General features: G+C 36.6%; 1 pseudogene; it reads left to right on the forward strand.

The window, feature by feature from the left end:
* The first annotated feature begins 6,710 nt into the window (after window positions 1–6,710).
* Window positions 6,711–7,166, forward strand: LOC107287617 (annotated as a pseudogene).
* The last annotated feature ends 3,875 nt before the right edge of the window (window positions 7,167–11,041 follow it).

Consider the following 11,041-nt stretch of genomic DNA (forward strand, 5'->3'; position numbering starts at 1 on the left):
TTTTACAGTTTTGCATTTTAGCAGTTTTCTGTAGTTTTCATTTTGAATGTTTTATGGATTTATTGATTTATATTATTGTATCTCATACCAGACGTATTTAAATAAAAAGTAAATTAATTTTTGTTGTAAAGAAAGAAAAGACTGAATTATGACAGCTGTTGCCTGAACTGTACATTGTCTTGAACCTGGAGGAACTAGTTTTATTTTTTTCTTCAGAAATAAATAAGGTATATAATCAAACCTAATGTCAGAAAGGTAGCCTTCCATACCACTTCTACTTCCTCCTCCTCCTCTGCCACTTCCTGAATCTAAATTAGAGGGAAATATAAAGCAAGAATACTGTTATCGGTGACATGGAAAGTTACCAGTAATGTGGAATGATATCAGTTATGTGGAATAATATGTTCTAATTTTCCCCTGATATCTTTGCAGTCATGAACTGTACTCGTAGAGAATAAGGGAGATGATCTTGTATGCAAGAGACAAAGGTTAAAAGTAACAATGGCAACAATTTATATGCTGCCCAATTTCCAGTGACTTTTATGTGCATAACAGACAGAAACTGTGTGGAATAGGTTCAGACAGATAACCCTCTAATTCATAGGAGTGTAAGAAGGGGGAAGGGGTACAGCACAATCAGATTTGCAATACTATAATATTATATTCATTTTCAATAAAATTAGTTTAACCTTTCTGCTTGGGGCTATCTATCTAGGTATGAGTGCTGTCTCACTCATACACACACACACACACACCCTGGTGTGTGTGTGTAAGGAATCTTTAATAAGGCATCTGAGCCTGAATTGGTATTCCCCAGCAATTTCCTGTGCTGGCACCAGCTCAACCCCAATGAGTTCCACAGGCTACTCAAATGAAGCCAACATTAGTCCTCAGGGCAAAGGCAAGTCCAGCCCACTAGGCAAAAGCAAGTTCCCAAGGCAAAGGCAAGTTCCAAAACAAAGGCAAATCCACAGGCAAAAGGGAAGGGAAGGGAAGACAAGCAAAGGCAACATGAGACATGTTCCGAAGTTCAAGGCAAAAACACACAGCAGGAAAACAAACAGCATCGCCTTCATCTCTATGCTGTGCTAAATAGCCAGCTTCTGGTGCAGCCTATCAAGAAGTATGAGGCTTTCTCCTCGCAAATAATATGGCTGACCTTCTCTGCTCCTGCCTTTTCTCCACCCTATCTGTTCTCAGATCAGGTGTTGAAGGCAGTTCCTCTTCCTCATCACTGACCGTCTGCAGCTGCATGCTTTCTCCACCTGATGCCCCAGGACTGTCCTGCTGCAGCTGTGGTTCAACCAAATCCCTCTCAGATGGTTGCTTGTCCAATTTCTCTCCCATCAATCACTTCCCATCACTTGGACTCACAGCCCCTGCCTCGGAGCCACTGACCAACTCCCCTCCAGACATGTCTGGGACTGGTTTATCCTACTCGGAGCTGACATCTGCAGAGGTATCTGGAAAATGTCTGGGGGGAGTCATCACATTATGGAACAATGATATTTAGGAATAAAATGCATATGCAAAGCCAGTTGAACAGTGTCTCATATTTATATGGTGATTAGAAAGCTTCATGGATAGATTTTACATATCTCCTGTCACATTTGTTTGTAATTGTTTAAACTATTGAGCAATTAAATTTCCAATAGCTGAAAATCTTGGTGGGAGGGGGGAGGAATTTAGGCTTAAGGAATAAAGATAATATGCTGTAGTTTTCTATGACCCACTAAATGGACCATAAACATACTTTGTCTTCTGCAATTTGCATTATTCTAATATGTACTTTTGCTTTTATACATGGTTGGTACCATTCTTCTTAAATGAGAAACTGACAGCTTAATTATGTTTGATTGATATGGTTATTTAGGGTGAGCTTCTACCAGAATGAACACCATTATATAAATATTTTTCTCAGTATTTAGTCAGTTCTTAAGAAGAGAATACAAAGGAAGTGCAATGCAAAGGAAAAAGCTGACCTGCATCTATGGTTTCTTCCATACATTTCAATGGACTTTTGAGAGAATATGAATACATGAGACTCAATCATGTAATCTAAAATATAGGCATTTCTAGAATATGAGAAGATGTAAAGTAGAAGGGGAGATGCTGGTGGGCATGAAAATTTCTTTGTCTGCCTGATTGCTGATGGAAATCTTTATTTTCAATAATCTGAAATGGGACTAACAGCACATAACAAAAGTATTATCACATTCAAAGATCAATATTAAGGTATGTCTATGGAGTTTTTCAGTCATCCAGGTCATAGTTGTCCCAAAGATGTTTTTTCACGAAGCAACTGGACTTTCTTGTTTTTCTTTGAAGATGTTTCGCTTCTCATTCAAGAAGCTTCTTCAGCTCTGACTAGATGGTAGGGAGTGGAAGGGTTTATATTGCTTGCAGACAGCTGGTCATTTGCATTCTTTTAGAGAGTCACACCATTCGAAGGATGTTCATCCCTAAGTGCATAGCTAAATGTCTATGGAGATTCTCAGTCATCCAAGTATGGTTGTCCCAAAGGTGCTTTTTTCAGGAGGCAACTGGACTTTTTTGTTTTTCTTTGATGGCCCCAAATGGCCCTAACGACTCTCTAAAACAATGCAAATGAGAAGCAGAGTTGAAGAAGCTTCTTGGATGAGTACCGAAATGTCTTCAAGAAAAACAAGAAAGCCCAGTTGCCTCGTGAAAAAGCATCTTTGGGACAACTAAGAAGGTATGTTTTGAAATTATACTTTACACATATTGAAAACAAAGTGTTTGAAATCCTCTTCCAGATTTTGATGCGAAATGTGCAAAACAAGTTGAGAGTTAAATTTGATTGTGCATCTACATATCATGTGTGGGAATAAAAGATCTATATAGCAATGTTGTTCCAATACATACACTAAAAATACTTCAGCTTTGTGGAAGACTTATGTAGAACTTCATGTATGAGGTAAACCACTGTTGTTTCACACAGTATTTCCCATTTCTTTACTGTCTTTTATTAACATCTTGTGAGGTCTTATTTCTGTTCAGACCTTTAAGGAAATGTAGGTATGCAGGGAAAATCTGGAAGCAGATACAAATCTTCATTAAGTCATCTCAGAATACAAATTGTTGACTCAGGACATCAGGCATGATTCAAAAGAATTAAATTCAGATTGCTTTATATCTGATTTGGATAGAGAGATACGACTTATTTAATAGATTTATATAGCCACCTGATTTATCAAGCCCCATGAGATACACATAACTCTCAATGGCTAACAAGAAATACAAGAATATAACAACTATTAAAAAGCATTACAACCTATGCACATGGAGGCATAGGTCATGTTAAAGTCAAACCATACAATATACAATATAATCCCAGTAACAACATGAGCCCACCCAATATCCAAGTTCAAGGGAAGAATCATATCTTTAATGCCTTGTAAAAAGCTAGGAAAGTTGGAGCTATCTGAATTTTGTGTGTGTGCATATGTGTGGGTGTTTGTGCACATACATGTCTGTATCTTTGTACTTGTGCATGTTATATTGGACATAAGGCTGTACATAGCTATGTCCTCAATGTTAATGCAGGCCTGAAGATTTTGCGAACTGAGGCAGCTTGAGCACAATTGTAAAACCAATTCAGCAGAATTGTACTGAAAATTTTCCTGATATCAAGAACACATTTAATCCTCCCTAGTTAATTTAATATTCCATGGATTAAAATGTGGAGACCTGTTGCATCTGAAAGAGTTGTTTTGCTTTTTTTTCCTACCCAATTTACATGATTCAAACTGTCCCCCACCCCCAACAAACCAAGCAGTTTTCAAGAAAAGAAAAATATCACATGGTTTGACCTTAACAGGTAACTAAATAATGTTCACTGACATAATGCCACAACTATTATACATCCTATGTATTATTTTGCCTTTAATCCCAGTGACTAATAAGGGAACAGAATGCTAACCAAACAATGCATTCTAAGTAGCACATATAATTTACACCAGCTTGTTTGTTTTTATGTTTGGTTAGGATGCTTCAGAATAACTTAGGCAATAGAAATGTAATCAGTATTGACTACAGTTTAAAAGGGAAAGGCTACTTATGTGTCTGAGCAACGATAAATAAGTATTAGTTCAACTAACTGCTTAAATTTTAAGTTGTTTCCAAATGAAGGCTTTTTATCACAGCAATTGTATGGAAAGCAAAATTGGATTCTTGTTCACTTTCTAACTCTAACATTGTCTTAATTCCCCTAAAAAGCAAACCAAAAAAGAGATCAGTATGCAACTGAAATCAGAGATGTTCCTTTTCGGATTAATGGGCAGACAGTTGCAAAAAAAACTCATGGAATTTTGTTTGAATATACAGTGACAATGAAATGTTTATATGCAGAATGACAGACAGATTTAACACGACTCACAATGGAGGAATGGACAGTGAAGTTGATGAGTTGATGGAGATGGCAAAAATGTCAACTTTGATTTAAAAAAGACATTGATTAATTTTAAGACTGGTTGGAAAACCCTTTGAACTTTTTTATGTGAAACAGAAAAAAAAATGAAATTATGACATATTGATTTGATGATTAGAAAAAAATTGATAACCCAATAAATGAAAGTTCTAGTGTAAATTTAGAGTAAGAATTTAATGTAAATTTATACCTGTATCTGCTGTAAAAAAAAGTTGGAAGTCTTTCTTTCTTTCTTTCTTTCTTCTTTCTTTCTTTCTTTTGTATTTCTTTTTCTTTCTGCACTTTTGGCTTTGCTTTCCTTTTCATTGTTTCCTTTTCTTTTCCCTTTCCTTTAATTATTTGTGTTTGTATTAGTTTATTTCTTTAAAAAATCTAATGAAGTTATTTAAAAATAAAATTAAAAAAAATAGCGATAGCAGTATCGGTATTAGCCTTATAAGAAATATGAACAAATTGTGAATTTTCACTAAACACGTTTCTTCTATTATTATTCATTTATAGCTCAGTACAATGACAGGGGGAAAAAAATCACAGAAATACAAGAAAAGCAAGATTGAGGTGACAATTGACATTTCTCATAACTACTTGTTATTGTAGCCCTCTCCCCCAAATCCCAAAATCTTCTATTGAGCATTTTGTAATTTTTAGAAAGCCAATTGTTTTCATATATAAAGGTAGTTATAGCACTATAAATGTTGTATTGAACAATAGTGATACTCTGCTTCAAAAATCCTATTAATAGGATGCATTTTGATGTTCTAAACACCCCTGAGTTTGACTTGAGGCAGGCATATGAAGGGGAGAGAGAGAGAGAGAGAGAGAGAGAGAGAGAGAGAGAGAGAGAGAGAGAGAGAGAGAGAGAGAGAGAGAGAGAGAGAGAGAAAGGAGGAGATAATTGCAAAATAAGGGATTCTAAGTATGGAATGGAAGCTGTTTTGGATTCTTTAGATCAGGAAACTAATTTCTGTGAGTTGATACATACAATCCTCTTGCCCCTGAACAGATACAGGTAATCCTCGACTTACGACCATGATTGAACCCAAAATTTCTGTTGCTAAGCAAGACATTTGTTAAGTGAATTTTGCCTCATTTTATGATCTTTCTTGTGACGGTTCTTAAAGGAATCACTGCAGTTGTTAAGTTAGTAACATGGCTGTTATGTGAATCTGACTTTGCTTGTCAGAAGGTTGCAAAAGCTGATCCCAAGACACTGTAACCATCCTAAACATGAACCACTTGCCAAGCATCTGAATTTGGATCATGGGACCATGGGGATGCTGCAATGGTCATATGTGTGGAAAATGGTCATAAGTCACTTTTTTTCAGTGCCATTGTAACTTTGAATGGTCACTAAATGAACTGTTGTAAATTGAGGACTACCTGTACGGTCATTCTTTAATAATCCCCAGCTCTCTGGGAAGTTAATCTCTCTCCATCTTTTCCTGCTATGTATCACAAATTGGCCATTTTCATTTTTGTAGAACCAAGTGATACTGTCCAGTCTTGCTTTTGCACTTAATTTGATTATAGGAAAACATCTCCACTCCAGTTGGCTGCAGTAGGTTGTGAGAAGAATATCCCCTGCTCTCTGATCCTTAGTCAATTGTCTCTGCTTTTAGGACAATTTCTTTTTTCTTTCTTTTCTTACAAGTTCTCCCAGGAGAGTAATGAAAGGTTGATCTTTAAAAAAACAACAGATTCAGTGATGGAACAGTAATATTCTTTCCTCTTTTTTTTTAAGTCAGACAAAATTGACACCTGAATTCTGCATTTTCCTGTCCTGGCCCAAATTGCAAGGAAAAAAATAGCAAAACTGTGGTCCTTAGTTTTCCTAACTATAACTTGCATATCATTGGCATTTTCAGCTATTGGAGTAGCTCATTATCATAGCAGAGGTTCTTGATATATCTTCCTCCAGTTTGAAAACCATGCTCATTTTCCAGTCAGGCTGCCTATATTTTCAGGTATATAGATTAAATAAATAAGGGGAGAGTATAGTTTTCAACTACTCCTTCACCAACCTGGATTTAGGCCATTTTGCGATGCTCCCTCTTTACTGTGGCTTCCTGAGCTGTGTATAGATTTTGTATTAGAACAGTGATCTATTCTGAGACATAAACATATCCCACAGCTTGACAAAACCAAAGGCCTTTTCAGTGAAACACATACCGGGTATATTTTTGGGTATTCTTTTACCTTCTCAATTATCCATCATGAATGATAGAAGCGTTGGGTCGGGATATAGCCGTCCGCTTCCAAGATGGTGGCGGGAGCCTGGAAGGTGAAGCAGGACATGCCGCCGGCGGGCGGTTATGGACCAATCGACTATAAGAGGCGATTGCCCTATCGGGGGCTCCCGGGTTATGGCCTTCTTGCCATTGGACTTGGGGCTTTTGTTTTTGGCTCTTATGTTGTTTTCAGATGGAACTGGGAGAGAAGACAACAGGCCTTTGAGGACATGGAAGCCCGGATAGCAATGATGCCTCTCTTAATGGCTGAAGAGGACCGAAGGACACTGCGCCTCTTGCGTCATAATTTCGATGAGGAAGCCAAGATCATGAAAGACGTCCCTGGCTGGCAGGTTGGGGAGTCTGTCTATCATACCACATGCTGGGTGACCCCCAGAGCTGACGAGCTGTACTTCCTTCAGCCATCCAAAGTCCAGAAAGATGTCTTCTTAGGCTACACCTGGAGCACATAAGCAGACGGGTTGTGGAAGGACTCACCTCTCTCACTTTCCCAAGATGGAACACATTTCTTAATAAACTATTGCTCTCTGGAGCATCGATCCATTAAAAAAAAAAATTATCCATCATGAATCAGCAGCAATATCTCTTATTCTTTGGCCTACTCTAAAGCCACATTGAACAGTTGGCATCTCCTTTTCCATGACAGGCTCTAATCGGCAATGAATTATCCTAAACTTAATTGCTAGCATGTGATATTAAATTGTTATATACTCTATTAAATCTCCTTTTTTTGGTACTGGGTTTGATTGACATCTTTCAGTCTGTTGGTTACTCTATCATTTTCCAGTTTTGCTGAGATAACTTGGCTAGAATGTTTACTGATTCTTATTTTGTTGTTTGCCACATTCCTGCAGATATTTCATCAATTTTGTAGAATTGCATTCAAGACCTCAAAGTGCTTCCTGGTGTTCTCCTGAAAATGGTAAGTATACTAGCCACATCTTGTCTCTTATGATGAGTTCTTCCAAATCCTTCCACCAATAATGCAGTCTATTTTATTTCTGTGTATTCCATCTAGTGATATCCATGTAGATATGTTTCAATTGTTTGAAGACCATGTTAGCAATAAAGAAATCCTGCCAGGAACCGATAAGTCATTATCCTGTTTGAATTTAGTTTCCTAGTCATAGAGCTCAACTCTCTATTCAGTATGGTTATAGACTGCAATTTCATTTAAATTTCAGTCACCATGAACAAAAGAGACTGCATGTAAATATATTTTTTCAACTGAGATGATCCCACATTCCAAAACAAAAACTGTTCTCTAATGAGCAAGTCTGAAATTCACCATCAATTGCAAAATATACCATTGTTCAAAAAAACTGGATCCAAAAATCAGATGTTTGGAGAAATTGTACATTAAAAAATATGTTTACGAAAAGAGTGTATTAAAAAGTTATACAGTACAGTATTGTTATTGGATAAAAAGGTGCATATTAGGCATTAGAAATATACATATAAAAATGCATGTATATTATATATGTATATTAATATATTACATTTATGTTTATTGATATATATATATTACTATATTATAATTAGTACATTCATGTTACAGTAACTAATATATTAGTACAATATAAAATAATATATTAAATATGGAAATGCATGTATATTAATTCAATACAATAATTGAAGGACTTGCATTTTTAAAAAGAATTTATAGCAAAATTGGATTAAAACTTTAATGCAAGAAATTGAGGCTGGCACTATTTTATGTTTCTCAAAAAAAGCAGTAAAGCCTGTTTTGTCCTATAAAGCTTTGACATGCAGAAGATTGATCTAATTTTAAGGTCATTCCTTTTTATCTTAATACAATGTACTGAGTTTTTACCAGAATTGAGCTTTATCATTGTTTAATTGGATTTACATATTACCTCTAATGAAGGAAGAACTGAGAAATGCATTACATAATTAAATAATAAATGTGTCATACATCCTTTCAATATAATTTTTTTGAACCTGCTCAAAAAGAAACAGTATTCAGTTCAATGAAACTTAGCTACATGTATAGGACTGCAACCATAAACTATGTATTTTTATAGTGTGGCATCATCAAAATTAAAAGATACTTTCAACATATGTTAGTTGATGAACTCTCAGTTCATTGACATTAAAAAGTATCACTCTGGTTTCTCCAAAATAATCAGATAGAAAGATTGACAGGTCTTGAAATATATTGAATTGAAATATATTATCTAATTCTAATGAATTCACATGCAAACTTTATATTTAAATAATAGTCCAGCACTGCTTTGAATAACTGTTTTTCCTTCTAAAATATAGCTTATGCTTTTCACGAGGAGCATGATTTTTGATTTCTCTGAAAAGACTGGGATACCTTAAGGATTGTGTACATAAAGCCACATTTTATTTTATATTGTTTATCTGCATATGGCAGAGCCATCTGGAAGAAAAGGACCATCTTTTTAAGATAGTCCAAGAAACTTATTCCAAAATCTTTCTCCATCTGATTGTAATATGGATATTTTTCCACAAGTGTTGTAATGTGACATTGCACTGATTTACTCCACAGAGATAGTTCTTACAAAAAAAAACTACATACAATGCTAACTGCCCTCCCCCTACACTGATTCTAGCCAGAAAATAACAGTTGATATTTATGCATATTACATTTTCTCAGTAAGAAGCAGAAACGTAAAAGACAGTAAACTGGCAGCTTTACTTGCAAACTTGAAATTAACTATTAGGTGTGGAATGCTGTTATTTCTATGTGCTGTATAAAAAAAAAATATTGGTGCTAATTGAAACAATGCCTGGAAATTAGACTCAGTTCACCCTGGAAACTAAATTAAGGACTTTGGGCAACTTCTCATTGCAGCCTAATCTGCTTGTCTTCCAGCTGTTTCTTAAGCTACCTTTGTTAAATTTCAAGATTGTAGTGGACCCTGCTGATGCTCAGAATGGACTCCTGTTCTTTGCCCTTCTCATCCATGCGGGGAAGGCATATTTCATGGACTTTGTGTGCCTCAAACTATTAATGTGCACTGGACTACCAATTCCTGCCTTTTCCTTTTAGGGACAGTTCCTACCTTGAGGTTTCCTTTTGTTGCAACATGGATTCTTTCAACCCTCCTTGCCATATTATTTCTCTTTACTGGGTGACAGACTCTTTCTGTTGTTCCCCCTGTTGTTGTACTATCGTAGTTCTGATGCTACAGTAATCAAATCTATAGGGAAGAGGTTCCTCTTTCATTTCTAAGTTCATCTGTAAATACTTTGTAGGAGGGAAGAACTGATAGCAATGTTCCTATGTTACAACTCAAAATATGTAAACCAAAGGAAGGGAAGGGAAGGGAAGCTTTGCAGTTCTATTGGCAGGAAATAGGAAAGCAAGGGGAGTTTGATTCACCAAGCCTGGATGCAAACTAAAAGCATGTCCTCTAGGAACTGTAAGGATTGAATGAAGCCTGAGCTTTCAGGCTTGAGGGTAGTTCATTGATTTAATGGTTATTATTGTATCAACCATAATATCATAGAAAGTAACTTATCAGAGAAGATAGCTGCTTAATAAGCCAGAATGAAATGGCTGCCCAGTCATGGAGGAGAAGGGGCAAACCAAACACAACAACTGTTATGGGTTAGGAAAGCACAAGCTTTGAATCAAAGCTGGAAAACATAGTCATAGAATGCATTTGCAGTGGTCTGAGAATGGGAAGACAATAGCTATGTCTGCACTTAGGAAGGGGTGAATGGTCCTTGCTGACAGTGGACCAAGTAGAAAGTGTGCCTTTGATCTCCCATTCTTCAAAGAAATACCATGGCTCTTTCACTGCAGCAAGCAAGGTCTACACATTTGACTTCAACTACCTGAGACAGAGAGGATAGTCTGAGACTTCACACTCGTCCTAGGAATTTTGGAAAGAAGCAAAGTAAGTTAATAAAATGAATAACTACTTTCTGAGTTACTAATTCCTTCTAACACATTCCAGGATTGTGCAGAACAATGTGATGCTCTACTGTGTTCATGTTCTTAATTATCATGGCTTTTATCTCCACTTTCCTTGTGAATATTTTTGCAGAGTATCTTTCCATGATACAGAAATACATAGATATAGAAATGTAGTGTAATTTTATATTGCATTACATATAGTATAGTATAATATGTACTTTCTCTTTTCTCTGCTGCGCGAGCTGCATTGGCTGCCGGTGGCCTTCCGGGTGCGCTTCAAGGTACTGACTATCATCTTTAAGGCGCTCCATGGCAGCGGACCAGGATACCTTCGAGACCGCCTTCTGCCACAGATTACCTCCCATCGGCCAGTACGCTCCCACAGGGTGGGTCTCCTCAGGGTGCCGTCGGCCAGACAGTGCCGGCTGG

This window comes from Protobothrops mucrosquamatus, unplaced genomic scaffold (assembly GCF_001527695.2).
Source record: "Protobothrops mucrosquamatus isolate PMUCROS unplaced genomic scaffold, P.Mucros_1.0 scaffold402, whole genome shotgun sequence".
NCBI classification, from domain to species: domain Eukaryota; kingdom Metazoa; phylum Chordata; class Lepidosauria; order Squamata; family Viperidae; genus Protobothrops; species Protobothrops mucrosquamatus.